Source organism: Phyllobates terribilis, unplaced genomic scaffold, assembly GCF_046119375.1.
Source record: "Phyllobates terribilis strain yellow unplaced genomic scaffold, ASM4611937v1 Scaffold_34__1_contigs__length_13252353, whole genome shotgun sequence".
Classification (NCBI taxonomy): Eukaryota; Metazoa; Chordata; class Amphibia; order Anura; family Dendrobatidae; genus Phyllobates; species Phyllobates terribilis.
The window spans coordinates 4773270-4789824 of record NW_027362794.1 but is presented as its reverse complement, the minus strand read 5'-3'; the positions used below and the strand labels follow the sequence as shown (position 1 = coordinate 4789824).

Sequence of the window (16555 nt, the reverse complement as noted above, 5' to 3'; positions counted from 1 at the left end):
ACAAGTGCCACAAAAAAAGTGCACTAGGATGCTGGTCTTCTTGAAACCCTCTCCAAAAGGAGAAGGGTCCCCCAAACCATTCCCCGTCCCTCCGAGCCAGAAGGCCACAGCGAGGAACAGGGACAAATAGCCACCTCCAGCCGGAGCCAGAGGCGACCCAATCTTACCCCCAATACCTGCCCGAGTTCTCACCCGAGCAAGGCACTGGGAGCCAAAGACTGTGCTCCCCTCCCGGAAGAGGGGAGCCAACAACGCTCTCCTCCCGAAAGAGGAGAGCCAGGGGGGTTCAGGGGGGAGCGGAACCTGATGGCCACACACTCCCCCCCTAGACCTGCCAAGAGAGGAACCCGTAAGGGAACCGCATCCCGACAAAATCCTAGTAAGGACGTGGACACACGTGAAAAAGTGGACACACAGTGACAAAAAAAAATTAAATAAATAGTGAAGGTTTCACAGTATAATACTGCCCGGACCTTCGACCGGGAATTGAAAAATTCCCCATCCTAAGGCCAGAAGGCCCGGAATAAGGGTGTGTGCGAAGAAAGAAAATTTGAAGTGCTTGTGCAAATGTGCCATAAACTCAAGTGGGGTTCCCAATCCCAGTGAGTTAAGGCACCCCAGGGTCACCACTCCTGGGGCACTTCACACTTCGGGCTTTCGATCTTCCCCGGCCCAATGGCGTCGATCCTGGGGGGCCATGCTTTCCACCAGATGACTATATTAGCCACCTGGCGTACTAACAAGCGCCTAAACCCCAGTGTGCATAATGTATCAATCTACTAGGGCGGCCAACATCCAAAACCGCCTTTTCGAAAGATACTACACTTGATCTTAGCCAAAAGGCCGAGAAGCGATAACCAGAATTGGTTTCGAACTACGGAGCCACCTAAGGATCCTGAAAAGTCCATTTGTGGAGATGAGCTCCTGGACTCCCGTTAAGAAGACATGTTGTCAACCTCTAGATCCCTTACATGCCTGCACTTTTCGGCTTGCTGCTGCTGCAATCCACGCGTTTTAGATCTGCATAACTCCACCTCTTTAAACACAGCACCCTCACCCCCTGCTGTTCCCACCCGCCTCAACACCGTTGGAAGGGAGGAGAACCAATTAAGGCGGGGGGTGGGGTGGAACGAGCAGCTGTCTACCCTTAGCAGGAGGGCTGCTGATTACTTACCTCTCCTGCTGCTGCTGGCTGTCCAGCAGCAGACTGAAGGTGGCTGCTGCTGTGCGCAGGTATATAAAGGCTCAGAGCCTATTATGACACGCGCAGCCAGCGTTCCATTGCCACATTCCATCTACTGCAGGCAGGATACCTGGCTGGCTGAATGTCACTGAGAAGCTCACAGAGACCGCCATAAGCAACAGTTTAACAGAATGCCACAGACTAATCAACCCAACTTTTTGGGTTGGGTTCTCTTTTATAGTCTGCAGGCATTAAATGAAAGAAGTCAGTGTTCCAGCAGAGGGAGACAACGTTTCAGAAAAGGCATTGTAGCAAACCAAAAAAGAAATTTTAAGCGCAGCAGAGTAACCAGCGCACATACCTGTTAGCTCAGGTGAGTTTAAAAGGCTGCTGTTGATAACAAGGGCATTTGCTAAATAGATGGTGTGTGTGCAACAATATACTGAAAGGTCAATTATATTGTGCAGCTTATCTCACCACCTGTAGTTATTTAGGTGAAAGCTCCAAAATGCTTGCCTAATATGTCTGTTTATCCAAAAGGAAGTACAGAGGGAGAGCTAGATAGATAGCATTGCGTTACATTACATGGCAATGCAATGCACAGTTGCTGAAGTTGAACCAAAATGAGCTTGTCATCTGGCTTCTGCAACTTTGAACATGAAAAATCCAATGAGGAGAAGAAAAGCGAAGCCAAAGAGTCCATCCCAAAATCCGACAAACAAGCAAAATGAACAAAAAACATTGAATTCAATTCTTTCTGATTTTAGAAACTGCATTAAAGAAGGGGTGCACCGGTCCTGGAGATACTGCAATACCAGGTCAATGCGTGGAGTGGACAGAGCAAGCTCTTTTTCCATCTCCCTGTTCTAAAAATCCATTTAATATATGGTCCCCAGATAGGGGACGTATCAGATATTAAACTGATAAGAACAGATTTTTTGATTGAATATATCTTTTATTAGCACAAAAAATAAGTTAACAGACAGTGTACAGTGCCGCAGCCCAGTACACACAGAATTCTACATCATATTTACATAGCATGAGGATACGACGCACTAACTAGACACATCACACCCCTATGCTACACAAAACACTCAATCTGAAAGAAAAAGCATGTCAATCAATACAGTACGACGAACCGTGATAAGGGATGGGGATTGGGAAAAAGGGGATGGGGAGGGGAAAATCACAGGCCCGAAGCTTTATTGAAAGACAAGACACATAAGGGGAGAGGGGGAGGAGGGGTTTAGTCCTCATCCTCGTCCTCCGGACCGTCCATGATGGAATAGTCTCTGAGCAGGCTGTGGATCAGCCTGCGGCAGTCCTGGATGGACATCCTCTCCCTCCTCAAAATGAGCCGGTTCCTGGCGACCCAAACGGCATCCTTGAAGCAGTTCATAAGGCGCCAAGCCTCCTGGATGGCTCCGACGGTATGAACCCCAGGGAAGAGTCCGTAAAGCACAGAATGGTGCGATAGGCTCGCCCTGGGGACAGAGTTCCTCAGGTCGTCCTCAAGTGCAGTCAATAGGCGCTGTGCAAATCCGCAGTCCCAAAAAGTGTGCAAAGATGTTTCCTCCACGAAGGGGCACCTTGGGCAGTACCGGGTCTTGCACAGGTTCCGGGCATGCATGAATGACCGGACGGGCAGTCCGCCCTGAATCGCCATCCACGACAAGTCCTTGTGCCCGTTGGTCAGCCTGTCAGACGACACATTTGTCCACACAGTCTCCAGCGTGTCCTGGTGAAGTCCTGTGATGTTCTCCACGTCATCCTTGGCTCCGATTAGCTTGTGGATAGTTTTGGGCTTCCACAAGTCGGGCTTGAGTCCCTCCAGTTGATGCTCCCCCACAAATCGAACGACGTCTCCGTAGAACCATGGCGTCGTCCAGTTGTAGGGGAAGGAGCTGTCCCACTTGTCCCAGCCGAGTCGCCTCCAAAGAGGAAGCAGGAAGAAGCGAGACATGGACCTGCCCGCGGAGCCATTCTTGACTTGCAAAGTCCGGCGGACACAATCACACACAAAAGAGGATCGCAGGAGGGTGGGGATATCTGGAACGCCCTTCCCACCCTTGCGAGGCTCCTTGTACATGACGGCCCGCCTGACTCTGTCCATCTTGGATCCCCAGACAAAGTGAAACACTGTCCTGGTAATGGCCCTGCACACAGTGACGTGTGGGGGCCAGGCCTGCGCCGTGTACTGCAAGACGGGCAGGACCTCATTACGCAGGACGAGTGCCTTACCCTCACAAGTGAGGTGTCTGAGGCTCCAGAGTCCGATCCGTTGCTTCACCTTGGCCAAGCGTTCTTGCCAGGACTTGAGGGCCGCTCCTTCCTTCCCGAACCAGACTCCCAGCACCTTGAGGAAATCCGGTTGAATGTTGAAGGGGAAGGGGGCGGAGGAGGCCGGCTGCCAATCCCCGAAGAGCATGGCTTCTGACTTCCTGCAGTTGACTTTGGCCCCTGAAGCCCGGCCGAACCTCTCACACGTCTGGACGAGGCGTCGACTGAACCACGATCAGCGCAGAAGACGGTGACGTCGTCCATGTAGAGCGAGCACTTGACCTCGTGTCGTCCCGGACCCAGTGCGGTGATCCCTCTGATCTCTCCATTCTGCCGGATAGCCTCTGCGAAGAGTTCTATAACACAAACAAAAAGAAGAGGTGATAGAGGGCAGCCTTGTCTGACCCCAGAGAGGACAGGGAAGGGGTCAGTCTTCCAGCCGTTCACCAACACCGAGCTGTGGATATCAAAATACATCAGACGGACATACGAACAAAACATGTTACCCAAACCTAACCGGTGCAGAGCTCGGCCCATGAACTCGTGGGAAACCCGGTCGAAGGCCTTCTCCTGATCCAAGGAGACCAGGGCCGCGTGTGCGCGGCGGACCTTGATGTACTCGACCGTGTCCCGCACGAGAGCGAGGCTGTCTGCGATGCGACGTCCAGGGATGCCGCAGGTCTGGTCCGGGTGGATGATCCGTCCGATGACCGTCTTAAGTCGTGTCGCCATCGTCTTGGCCAGGATCTTGTAGTCCACGTTGAGCAGAGTGATGGGACGCCAATTCCTCAGGTCGCACCTCTCTCCCTTCCGCTTGTACAGGATCGTGACCATTCCTTCCCTCAAAGATGGAGGCATTCTACCCTCCACCACCATCTCCTCGTACAGGTCCAACAGGTCCGGACCGATGAGGTCTCCCAGCGCTACATAGAGCTCCGCTGGAAGACCATCACTGCCCGGGGTCCTGCCGGTCCTAAAGGATTTAGCGGCAGAGAGCAATTCGCCCACCATCAGAGGTTTGTCCAAGGCTGCCGTGCCTGCAGGATCAAGATGGTTAGTGATACCTGACAGGAACTTATCAGCAGCGTCGGGGTCGGTAGTCTTGTGGGAGTAGAGTTCGAACAGATACTACACTTGATCTTAGCCAAAAGGCCGAGAAGCGATAACCAGAATTGGTTTCGAACTACGGAGCCACCTAAGGATCCTGAAAAGTCCATTTGTGGAGATGAGCTCCTGGACTCCCGTTAAGAAGACATGTTGTCAACCTCTAGATCCCTTACATGCCTGCACTTTTCGGCTTGCTGCTGCTGCAATCCACGCGTTTTAGATCTGCATAACTCCACCTCTTTAAACACAGCACCCTCACCCCCTGCTGTTCCCACCCGCCTCAACACCGTTGGAAGGGAGGAGAACCAATTAAGGCGGGGGGTGGGGTGGAACGAGCAGCTGTCTACCCTTAGCAGGAGGGCTGCTGATTACTTACCTCTCCTGCTGCTGCTGGCTGTCCAGCAGCAGACTGAAGGTGGCTGCTGCTGTGCGCAGGTATATAAAGGCTCAGAGCCTATTATGACACGCGCAGCCAGCGTTCCATTGCCACATTCCATCTACTGCAGGCAGGATACCTGGCTGGCTGAATGTCACTGAGAAGCTCACAGAGACCGCCATAAGCAACAGTTTAACAGAATGCCACAGACTAATCAACCCAACTTTTTGGGTTGGGTTCTCTTTTATAGTCTGCAGGCATTAAATGAAAGAAGTCAGTGTTCCAGCAGAGGGAGACAACGTTTCAGAAAAGGCATTGTAGCAAACCAAAAAAGAAATTTTAAGCGCAGCAGAGTAACCAGCGCACATACCTGTTAGCTCAGGTGAGTTTAAAAGGCTGCTGTTGATAACAAGGGCATTTGCTAAATAGATGGTGTGTGTGCAACAATATACTGAAAGGTCAATTATATTGTGCAGCTTATCTCACCACCTGTAGTTATTTAGGTGAAAGCTCCAAAATGCTTGCCTAATATGTCTGTTTATCCAAAAGGAAGTACAGAGGGAGAGCTAGATAGATAGCATTGCGTTACATTACATGGCAATGCAATGCACAGTTGCTGAAGTTGAACCAAAATGAGCTTGTCATCTGGCTTCTGCAACTTTGAACATGAAAAATCCAATGAGAAGAAAAGCGAAGCCAAAGAGTCCATCCCAAAATCCGACAAACAAGCAAAATGAACAAAAAACATTGAATTCAATTCTTTCTGATTTTAGAAACTGCATTAAAGAAGGGGTGCACCGGTCCTGGAGATACTGCAATACCAGGTCAATGCGTGGAGTGGACAGAGCAAGCTCTTTTTCCATCTCCCTGTTCTAAAAATCCATTTAATATATGGTCCCCAGATAGGGGACGTATCAGATATTAAACTGATAAGAACAGATACTACACTTGATCTTAGCCAAAAGGCCGAGAAGCGATAACCAGAATTGGTTTCGAACTACGGAGCCACCTAAGGATCCTGAAAAGTCCATTTGTGGAGATGAGCTCCTGGACTCCCGTTAAGAAGACATGTTGTCAACCTCTAGATCCCTTACATGCCTGCACTTTTCGGCTTGCTGCTGCTGCAATCCACGCGTTTTAGATCTGCATAACTCCACCTCTTTAAACACAGCACCCTCACCCCCTGCTGTTCCCACCCGCCTCAACACCGTTGGAAGGGAGGAGAACCAATTAAGGCGGGGGGTGGGGTGGAACGAGCAGCTGTCTACCCTTAGCAGGAGGGCTGCTGATTACTTACCTCTCCTGCTGCTGCTGGCTGTCCAGCAGCAGACTGAAGGTGGCTGCTGCTGTGCGCAGGTATATAAAGGCTCAGAGCCTATTATGACACGCGCAGCCAGCGTTCCATTGCCACATTCCATCTACTGCAGGCAGGATACCTGGCTGGCTGAATGTCACTGAGAAGCTCACAGAGACCGCCATAAGCAACAGTTTAACAGAATGCCACAGACTAATCAACCCAACTTTTTGGGTTGGGTTCTCTTTTATAGTCTGCAGGCATTAAATGAAAGAAGTCAGTGTTCCAGCAGAGGGAGACAACGTTTCAGAAAAGGCATTGTAGCAAACCAAAAAAGAAATTTTAAGCGCAGCAGAGTAACCAGCGCACATACCTGTTAGCTCAGGTGAGTTTAAAAGGCTGCTGTTGATAACAAGGGCATTTGCTAAATAGATGGTGTGTGTGCAACAATATACTGAAAGGTCAATTATATTGTGCAGCTTATCTCACCACCTGTAGTTATTTAGGTGAAAGCTCCAAAATGCTTGCCTAATATGTCTGTTTATCCAAAAGGAAGTACAGAGGGAGAGCTAGATAGATAGCATTGCGTTACATTACATGGCAATGCAATGCACAGTTGCTGAAGTTGAACCAAAATGAGCTTGTCATCTGGCTTCTGCAACTTTGAACATGAAAAATCCAATGAGGAGAAGAAAAGCGAAGCCAAAGAGTCCATCCCAAAATCCGACAAACAAGCAAAATGAACAAAAAACATTGAATTCAATTCTTTCTGATTTTAGAAACTGCATTAAAGAAGGGGTGCACCGGTCCTGGAGATACTGCAATACCAGGTCAATGCGTGGAGTGGACAGAGCAAGCTCTTTTTCCATCTCCCTGTTCTAAAAATCCATTTAATATATGGTCCCCAGATAGGGGACGTATCAGATATTAAACTGATAAGAACAGATTTTTTTTTTTTTTTTTTTTTAAACCATTCAGTTTAGTTTTTTAGCAAACAGTATGAATTTCTCCAAAATTTGCTACTTAAAACTTCTCATCATCATGGTTCTATTTATTTAGCAGTAGTATAAGACGAGATATAATCACAAGGGAACATCCTTTACATAACACAAATGCAGAAACTTCAAGGAATCACAAAGAAAAAAATCACTGGTATTTGATATGGTAATGCCACTTTTTAAATTTCCAAATCCCTTCGGCATCTGTGCCACCACCGCCTCTGCTGTCCAACTTATATATCAGGTATAGTCTTGAAAGAATAAGTCTAACACATTCATTCACTGATAAAGATTTCCTTTTGAAAAGTCCAAGGTTCCTTGCATCCCACAAACTCTCCATCACACAAGCCATTATCAACCATAAAATTCTATCTTTAGACCGACTACACGCACCAATTCCAAACATCGCCACACGCCAATCCACAAAATTCACGCCTGCTAAACCCTTACACAATCCACCTACACACTTCCACACACTGTACGCGTACTCACAATCCCACATAACATGCCTCACAGTCTCACAACCACCACATCCCACTCTCGGACACACATCTGTTCTTATCAACTCTCTTTTCTTCTGCACTTCTCTCACAGGTAAAATATTATGTAAAGTCATCCACACAACATCCTTCTGTTTGTTTGACATCCCATACGTATCTAACTTCTTCCATGCATCTGAAACCTCATTCCCTCTCAGCCCAACAATATTACACTCTACCTCATTTGCACTCATTCTTTTCACCACATTCTTGGTCATTCTAAAATCATTCATTCCCACACTCAACAAATCATGCTTTCTCACAAATTTCTCAATCACCTCATACCAAACAGGACACTTAAAGGCCACAGGCACACTCGCATCTCTCTTCCTCCAGCATAACCCATACAACATCCATCCAGCAGAATAATTAGCCATAAAAGCACCTTTATTGCCTTTACCAAGCAAAATAACCACAGTCTTAATATAATTAAGGCCTAAAAAAACTTCAATATTGGGAAAGGCCAGCCCACCATGCTGACAAGCCTTAAAAAGGCTCTCCCGCTTCAACTTCTCCATCTTACTACACCACAGGAATGTGAATACCAACTTCTCTATTCTCTTAATTTTCCTGTAAGGAGAAGGAAAAACAGTCGCCACATAAAGCAGGATAGGGAGAATCACTGCTTTGATAATTAACACCTTACCACGCAGAGTCAATTCTCTCATTCGCCAAAAATTCAATTTACGTTCAACCCGCATACCACACTCTTCCCAACTTTCATTCCCTTTTAAGTCATCATTAAATAATACGCCCAAAATCTTGATTGCACCCTCTTCACACTTTACACCATCCATACGAATACTACTATCTCCAAAACATTTAAAACTACATTTATTCCAATTTACCCTAAAACCAGACGCACCAACAAAAAAATCCAAAAGCAATTTAATTCTACTCAAAGAAGCCATACTTTCACTCACAACCACAACATCATCCATATAACCTAACACTTTCACATGCTTACCACCACTACCAGGCACCAACAAACCTCTCATCATTTTATCCCGTCTAATCAAACATAACAATGGTTCTATTACACATACAAATAAGACGGGGGACATAGGACACCCCTGCCTTACTCCTGACCTAATCTTCACTTTGTCACACAGCCACCCATTAACCAAGAACTCACTTGACACACAATCATACAATGATTTTACACAATTCACAAATTCTCTAGGAAACCCCATTCTTTCCAGTACTTTAAACAAAAACACATGCGAAACCCTGTCAAACGCCTTCTCAAAATCAATAGCTAAAGTCATACATTTCTGCTTTCTATCCTTGCAATCCCCAATCATATCTCTCAACAATAGCAAGTTATCACTCATACTTCTTCCAGGCACTGCACATACTTGGTCCTCCTCCACAACACTACCAATCACTTCACGCATACGATTTGCCAGTAACTTACTGTAGACCTTATAATCCGAATTCAGCAGTGTTATTGGTCTCCAGTTTTCCAAACGTTTCCTCTCACCTTTTTTATACACAAGCACAACCACTCCTTCTTTCATTGATTCACACAACCTACCATTCACCCACATATACTTACATACCTCAGTCAAATCTGTTCCCAAAACTTCCCATGCTTTCACATACAACTCTACAGGTATACCATCTTTCCCAGGAGTCTTACTCTTTTTAGCACTCCACACCACATTCTTCACTTCATCCAGAACTACATCCTCACACAATAGATCACGCTCCTCAGAATCAAGTTTTTTCTCCACACCATTCAGAACATATGACACAAGCCCAGAGTCAATCCATTTCTCATCATACAACTTGCTATAAAACCTATTCACTTCTTTCAGCACATCCTCACCCATACAGTTGGTTCCACTTTCATTCACAACTTCATTCATATCAGTCTTCCTACCATTCATTTTTTTAAAAAAGAACCTCGTACACTTCTCATTTTTCTCCAGGTGCTCAATTTTAGTACGATATATAATTTCCTTTCCTTTCTCATCCAACACACGCTTCAATTTATTCTTAGCCTCAGTAAGTTGATCAGACATCTCCAAACCACTTGCAACACACTTTCTCAACCAGTCAATCCGTCTATTAAGGTCATTAAACCTATTCCTATATCTGGCAGCTTTTCTATAGCCCCACTTTTTGAAGAAAGTTTTAAATTGCACTTTCACCCAGTCCCACCAGTCAAGAACACACACAAAATCCTTCTTACGCATTCTCCATCTTTCATACTTTACATTAAACTCATTCATCACCTCATCATCCTCTAACAGCCTTGCATTCAACTTCCATACCCCACCGCCATACACTTGGTCACCATTCACACAAAACACGCCTCTCAAACATTCATGGTCCGAAAAAGGTACCTTTTGTTGAGAAAAATCCAAACATACCATATTTTTAGAAAATAACATTAAATCAATTCTGGAATGAATCTCACCACGGTCAGCATGGTATGTCGGCGGTGGTGGCATGCCAAGAACAACAACTGCTGCATCTAAAAAGGAAAAATCACAAATTAAATGGGACAATTTCTTTCCTGTTATGTCACACTTTCCTTCTGTGACACAATTAACGTCCCCAACAAAAATAGTGGGAGATTTCCCTGGAAGAAAAAAACTTAATTTTTCAAGAAGAGCAAGCCGCTCTTCCTTCCCTGTAGGGCAATATAAATTAATAATTCTGACCCGCCACCCTCTATAACTCAAAAATGCAATTAAACATCGGCCCACCTCCACCACAATATAACTATCAATAGAGATTTCTTTATTCCCAACTAATATCCCCACCCCATCATTTTTATTATGATTAGAACCTGACCAGATATGCTGTCCGTAAGGCCAGTCTTTGTCACAAGGAGCATCCTGAATCCCACACTCCTGAAGGCAAAAAACATCAGCACCTAAATGTTTCAGGTAGTCCAGAACAGTTGTTCTTCTGATTTTAGATCTGATCTGCCTTACATTTAGGGACACTACATCCCAACCAGATTGGCAAGACATTAATTAATGAAAAGAAATACATGACTCAATGTTGATCACACCATACTCATCCATTATCATCAGACTGGGAAAGCACCCCAAAGGTGTTGATGCTCTCAGGGATGCCAAGGTAAGGAGCATCAGGGGAGAAGACATCCTGCGGGTAAATGCGGTCACTTGCAGGACTGTCGCACCCTCCGCTGGCAGGTGAGTACTCTCGTCTGGGTTTTTTATTGGCCAGTTCAGGAGTATCATCATCATCAAAAGACCTCCCAGAAGTAAAGTCTCCTTGGCCACCATCCCTGGCCACCTCTTCGTCTGTAGCACCCCAGGACAATGCAGGGGTTTGAGCTAGAGACACATCCATGTCACCCTCACCACATATTTCGGACTGATGAGGGAGGTCCACATCCAACTCGGAGATCTCCATACCTGGCCCAGCAGGGGCCGGAGGGTCCAACAGGTTCTGGGCCTCACCCACCAGATCTTCAACCTCAGGGGGCTCTGTCTCCTCATTGATCTCTGCAGTAGTCACCTGTGGGGTAACAGCAGGGACAGTAGGCTTACCTTTGGTCACTTCGGAGAAGGACCTAGGCTTGACTTTAGCCTTACAATCCCGAATCACATGTCCTTCCTCCCCGCAGGCATCACATACCACCGGGTTGGAACAATCCTTCGCCAGATGACCGTACTTGTTGCACTTTCTACAGTTTGGCAATTGCTTGCAGAAATCCTGGATATGCCCGAACATGTTGCATCTCCTGCAGAACAATGGCGCCTCGGGAAAAAACAGATATCCAGAGTCTCTTCCAATTGTAAAGTTCAGGGGAGGATAGTGAATACCTCCAGGACCATGAGGGTCTATCCCAAACCTCACAAAGTATTTATACTTCCCAGTCCACAGCCCTTCTCCATTTAAGATTTTATGGGAGAATTGCACAAAAATGCAGTGTCTTCTCAGGAATGCAGTGATATCATCCCGGGAGATAAAGGGGTTGTGCATGAATACTACCACCGGGATATCCCCCTTAGAGTAGAGTACAGTGAAGATAAGTCCATCCAGCTGAGGGTGCTCTGAAAGGATTTGAAGAGTTTTGAAAAGGTTTTGGCAAGCCGCCATAGAAGAAAGCACCAAGACGTACCTATGCTCCCTTCTGAACTCCTGCAAACAGATGATCTCCGACTTCTGGATCTTTAGGATTTCATAGAAAATGGCGTTGACCAGGTATGACAACGAGAAATGGTCCTTCTTCTCCTCAGAGACCTCGATACGGAAAGCATTCTTGACCTGGGGATCCCCGGTCCCAGCAAAGCGAAGCTTGACACCCATGGTCGCTTCAGGAATCGCCTTCTCGTTTCCTCCTCAGTCTCCCCCTATAGCAGCATCCAGCTTAAGCCACCGAAGTGGCGATGCTGGAAGGCCGAGGGCTAGTACACAAGGAACCTCTTGTCCAAACACTAGGTCTGAGCCAAAAGGCCGAGAAGCGATAACCAGAATTGGTTTCGAACTACGGAGCCACCTAAGGATCCTGAAAAGTCCATTTGTGGAGATGAGCTCCTGGACTCCCGTTAAGAAGACATGTTGTCAACCTCTAGATCCCTTACATGCCTGCACTTTTCGGCTTGCTGCTGCTGCAATCCACGCGTTTTAGATCTGCATAACTCCACCTCTTTAAACACAGCACCCTCACCCCCTGCTGTTCCCACCCGCCTCAACACCGTTGGAAGGGAGGAGAACCAATTAAGGCGGGGGGTGGGGTGGAACGAGCAGCTGTCTACCCTTAGCAGGAGGGCTGCTGATTACTTACCTCTCCTGCTGCTGCTGGCTGTCCAGCAGCAGACTGAAGGTGGCTGCTGCTGTGCGCAGGTATATAAAGGCTCAGAGCCTATTATGACACGCGCAGCCAGCGTTCCATTGCCACATTCCATCTACTGCAGGCAGGATACCTGGCTGGCTGAATGTCACTGAGAAGCTCACAGAGACCGCCATAAGCAACAGTTTAACAGAATGCCACAGACTAATCAACCCAACTTTTTGGGTTGGGTTCTCTTTTATAGTCTGCAGGCATTAAATGAAAGAAGTCAGTGTTCCAGCAGAGGGAGACAACGTTTCAGAAAAGGCATTGTAGCAAACCAAAAAAGAAATTTTAAGCGCAGCAGAGTAACCAGCGCACATACCTGTTAGCTCAGGTGAGTTTAAAAGGCTGCTGTTGATAACAAGGGCATTTGCTAAATAGATGGTGTGTGTGCAACAATATACTGAAAGGTCAATTATATTGTGCAGCTTATCTCACCACCTGTAGTTATTTAGGTGAAAGCTCCAAAATGCTTGCCTAATATGTCTGTTTATCCAAAAGGAAGTACAGAGGGAGAGCTAGATAGATAGCATTGCGTTACATTACATGGCAATGCAATGCACAGTTGCTGAAGTTGAACCAAAATGAGCTTGTCATCTGGCTTCTGCAACTTTGAACATGAAAAATCCAATGAGGAGAAGAAAAGCGAAGCCAAAGAGTCCATCCCAAAATCCGACAAACAAGCAAAATGAACAAAAAACATTGAATTCAATTCTTTCTGATTTTAGAAACTGCATTAAAGAAGGGGTGCACCGGTCCTGGAGATACTGCAATACCAGGTCAATGCGTGGAGTGGACAGAGCAAGCTCTTTTTCCATCTCCCTGTTCTAAAAATCCATTTAATATATGGTCCCCAGATAGGGGACGTATCAGATATTAAACTGATAAGAACAGATTTTTTTTTTTTTTTTTTTCCTCAGATTAAGACCCACATTAATTTATGCATCATAGCGCATATTCACATAACGGGTTCTCAAATCATCATTCGGAAAAACAAAAACAAAATCCCAAAAAACACAACCCTGCAATTAACTGTTACTTACTGTAAGAAGTCCAATGTGAAAAGTTCCAGAGTGCTTCTGCTGCTGTCTCACCATACTTCTTTTTATCCAATAAATAGGCATAAAACAGTCTAGCAAGAAAAATCTTTCTGCATTCCATGGGGGAAAAAACAATCTTTTTAAAAATCACCAAATTCCGAACGTCCCATAAAACCTCTTTATATATGACAAAAATAATCCAGCTTGCCCGCTTCCTTTGCGAGTACTTAAAATCTTGACCTATTAAAATCCTTTCAAAATCGAAACAATGAAAACCAACTAAAGCAACAAACATACGTGACAACAAGGTAAAAACTTTTTTAGCAAAAAAACAGTCCCAAAAAATATGCTGTATTGTTTCCACCTTATTGCAACCTTCCCTAGGACATAGTTCTTGAACCTTTATCCCCCGGTCATTCAAAAAAGCCCTTGTTGGCAAGCATCCATGCAACGCCATCCAGGTTACATCCTTCTGTCTGTTGCTGATTCCACGCATGAAAAAAAGCTTCCACACCTGTCCAGACTGTGCATTATTACAAAACGGCACATCACATAACATCTCCTTCTTCTTAATACCTGAGACAATCAGTTTTTTGTCCGGTCTAACCATGGAGCTTATCCCATTTTGATCATAGAAGGACCTAAGCACCACATAAAAAAACGGTATCACAAACGAAACTGGTTTTCTTAAATCCTTCTCACACCAGCTCCATTTCTGGAAAAGCCGTCCTGCTAAATATTTGCACATGTCCGCAGTCCTGTTATTGCACTGGGATAATTTATAAATGTTCAAAAAATAATGCATTCTTAAAAATAAGTCAATGTTAGGAAAATCACAACCCCCATTTTCCACAGAACACATAACCATTCCTCTTCTTAGTTTCTCCATTTTGGATCCCCAAAAAAACACAAACAGTTTCCTTGTCACTCTCTTTGTCCAAAGCACAGCAGGTGGGAAAATCAAAGCAGTGTACAGCAGAAGCGGGAGAATCACAGACTTGATTACCAGCACTTTCCCTCTCAGCGACAGGTTCCTTAGTTTCCAAAAGTTCAACTTCTGATCCATTTTGTCTTCTAGAATCTTCAGGCTGCTTTTCCCTTTCAGTTCCTTCTCAAAGATGACACCAAGAACCTCAATTTCCTCCCTACTCTCCACTCCTGCCACGTTAACCTCAACCTGCCTCCCAAAGTTACAAAGCTGGCACTTTCCCCAATTCACCGCCATACCAGCCACACAACAAAAAATCCTTACGTGCAAATTCACTCTACTGAGATCCGCCTGTGAACCACAAGTAAAAACAATATCATCCATATAACTTAAAGACTTGACTGGACCCCCGGATCCCCCAGGAATAAAAACACCAGCCACACACTTGTCAACTTGCACACTTTTTAAAAGGGCCTCCACCACACAGATAAAAAGAATTGGTGACAGGGGACAACCCTGCCTAACTCCCGATAAAATATTAAAACTGGAACTCACATGCCCATTAACTAAAATCTGGCTACTGACCCCACAATAAAAACTCTTAATGACCATCAATAATTTATCCGGAACACCAAGGTGACTTAAAGCAGAGAACAAAAATCTATGTGATATTTTATCAAAGGCTTTCTCCAGGTCCACCGACTGTAACAAAAGAGCATTCTTATTCAAATTAGCCTGATAAATTAAGTCTCTTAGAAGCAGCAAATTATCTGAAATTTTCCTACCAGGCACTGCACATGCCTGATACTCCCCCACCATATCACCTATCACATCTGCCAGTCTACCAGCCACAATTTTAGAAATAATTTTGTAATCACTGTTTAACAATGTTATGGGCCTCCAATTTTTAATATCCCTCATGTCCCCTTTCTTATGAATCAGCGTAACAATCCCCTTACGCATAGAAACCGATAAAATCCCATGAGTAAAACCATATTGCACCACCCGGGAAAACTCCACACCTATAATATCCCAAAATCTAACATAAAATTCAGCAGGAAGACCATCACAGCCTGGCGTCTTGCCTTTCGCCAAGCCATCCACTGCCCGTCTAATTTCATCTTTCCCAACCTCCTCACTTAAAAACCCAATTTTCTCCTCAGGAATATTATTAGTTAATACTTTGCAATAATCATTAATTTCCGCATCACTGGCTCTACTATCGTTAGAGAAGAGTGTTTCATAAAAGGAAAGAATACTGCCAATCATCTCATCCCCAGATACCTCCCCTGCAGGAGAAAAAACAGACTTAAAAACCCCTTTAGGTTTAAAACATTTTTTAAAAAAGTATCTCGAACATTGCTCATTTTCCTCCATGTGCTTTATTTTTGCCTTAAACATAATAGTCTTCCCTTTTTCAATAAGTATCTTCTTCAGTTCGTCCTTCAAATCTGCAATCTCTTTATCCACCTCCATCCCCGCTCTCTTAAACTTATGGAGTACTTCCAATTTTGAAATAACAGCAGCATCATGATCCCTTTTGGCTTTCGCTCTCCTAAAACACACCCCTTTAAAATAACATGCAAATTTCTCCTTAGCCCAGTCCCACCACTCTAGCAAATCTTTAAAAAGGTGCTGTTCAGACACACAAGACAAAAACACTTTATTAAAACCAACCTTAACACTCTCCTCTTCCAGCAGGCTTACGTTCAGCTTCCAGAGTCCCTTTCCAAAAGCCAGGGACTCAGCTATACACAGATCTACCACTATCATCTTGTGGTCAGAAAAAGTCGTCATCACGTGATTGCACTTGGCCACCTTAATCCCTTCAGACATAAAAACATAGTCAATTCGGGAAACACTACGTCCACTATCTGATATGTATGTGAACTTATCACTTGGCCCAACCATCAGACCAGCATCCGTGTAGCGTAAATCCTGCACAATCTGATTTAAAATATTAGACGTAACATCAGTCCTACCTTCCG

General features: G+C 45.2%; 3 non-coding genes and 3 pseudogenes across 3 annotated transcripts; all 6 read right to left on the bottom strand.

The window, feature by feature from the left end:
* Positions 1–763: 763 nt before the first annotated feature.
* LOC141182158 (U2 spliceosomal RNA) lies at positions 764–855 on the bottom strand (annotated as a pseudogene).
* Positions 856–1964: 1109 nt separating this feature from the next.
* On the bottom strand, positions 1965–2157 carry LOC141181915 (U2 spliceosomal RNA). Its single transcript, XR_012257444.1, has one exon. It is a non-coding gene; the product is annotated as a U2 spliceosomal RNA (small nuclear RNA).
* A 2318-nt stretch (positions 2158–4475) lies between these two features.
* On the bottom strand, positions 4476–4627 carry LOC141182086 (U2 spliceosomal RNA; annotated as a pseudogene).
* Positions 4628–5733: 1106 nt separating this feature from the next.
* On the bottom strand, positions 5734–5924 carry LOC141181185 (U2 spliceosomal RNA). The gene has a single exon (XR_012256786.1). It is a non-coding gene; the product is annotated as a U2 spliceosomal RNA (small nuclear RNA).
* A 1109-nt stretch (positions 5925–7033) lies between these two features.
* On the bottom strand, positions 7034–7241 carry LOC141182018 (U2 spliceosomal RNA; annotated as a pseudogene).
* A 6100-nt stretch (positions 7242–13341) lies between these two features.
* On the bottom strand, positions 13342–13541 carry LOC141182045 (U2 spliceosomal RNA). Its single transcript, XR_012257536.1, has one exon. It is a non-coding gene; the product is annotated as a U2 spliceosomal RNA (small nuclear RNA).
* Between the last annotated feature and the right edge of the window lie 3014 nt (positions 13542–16555).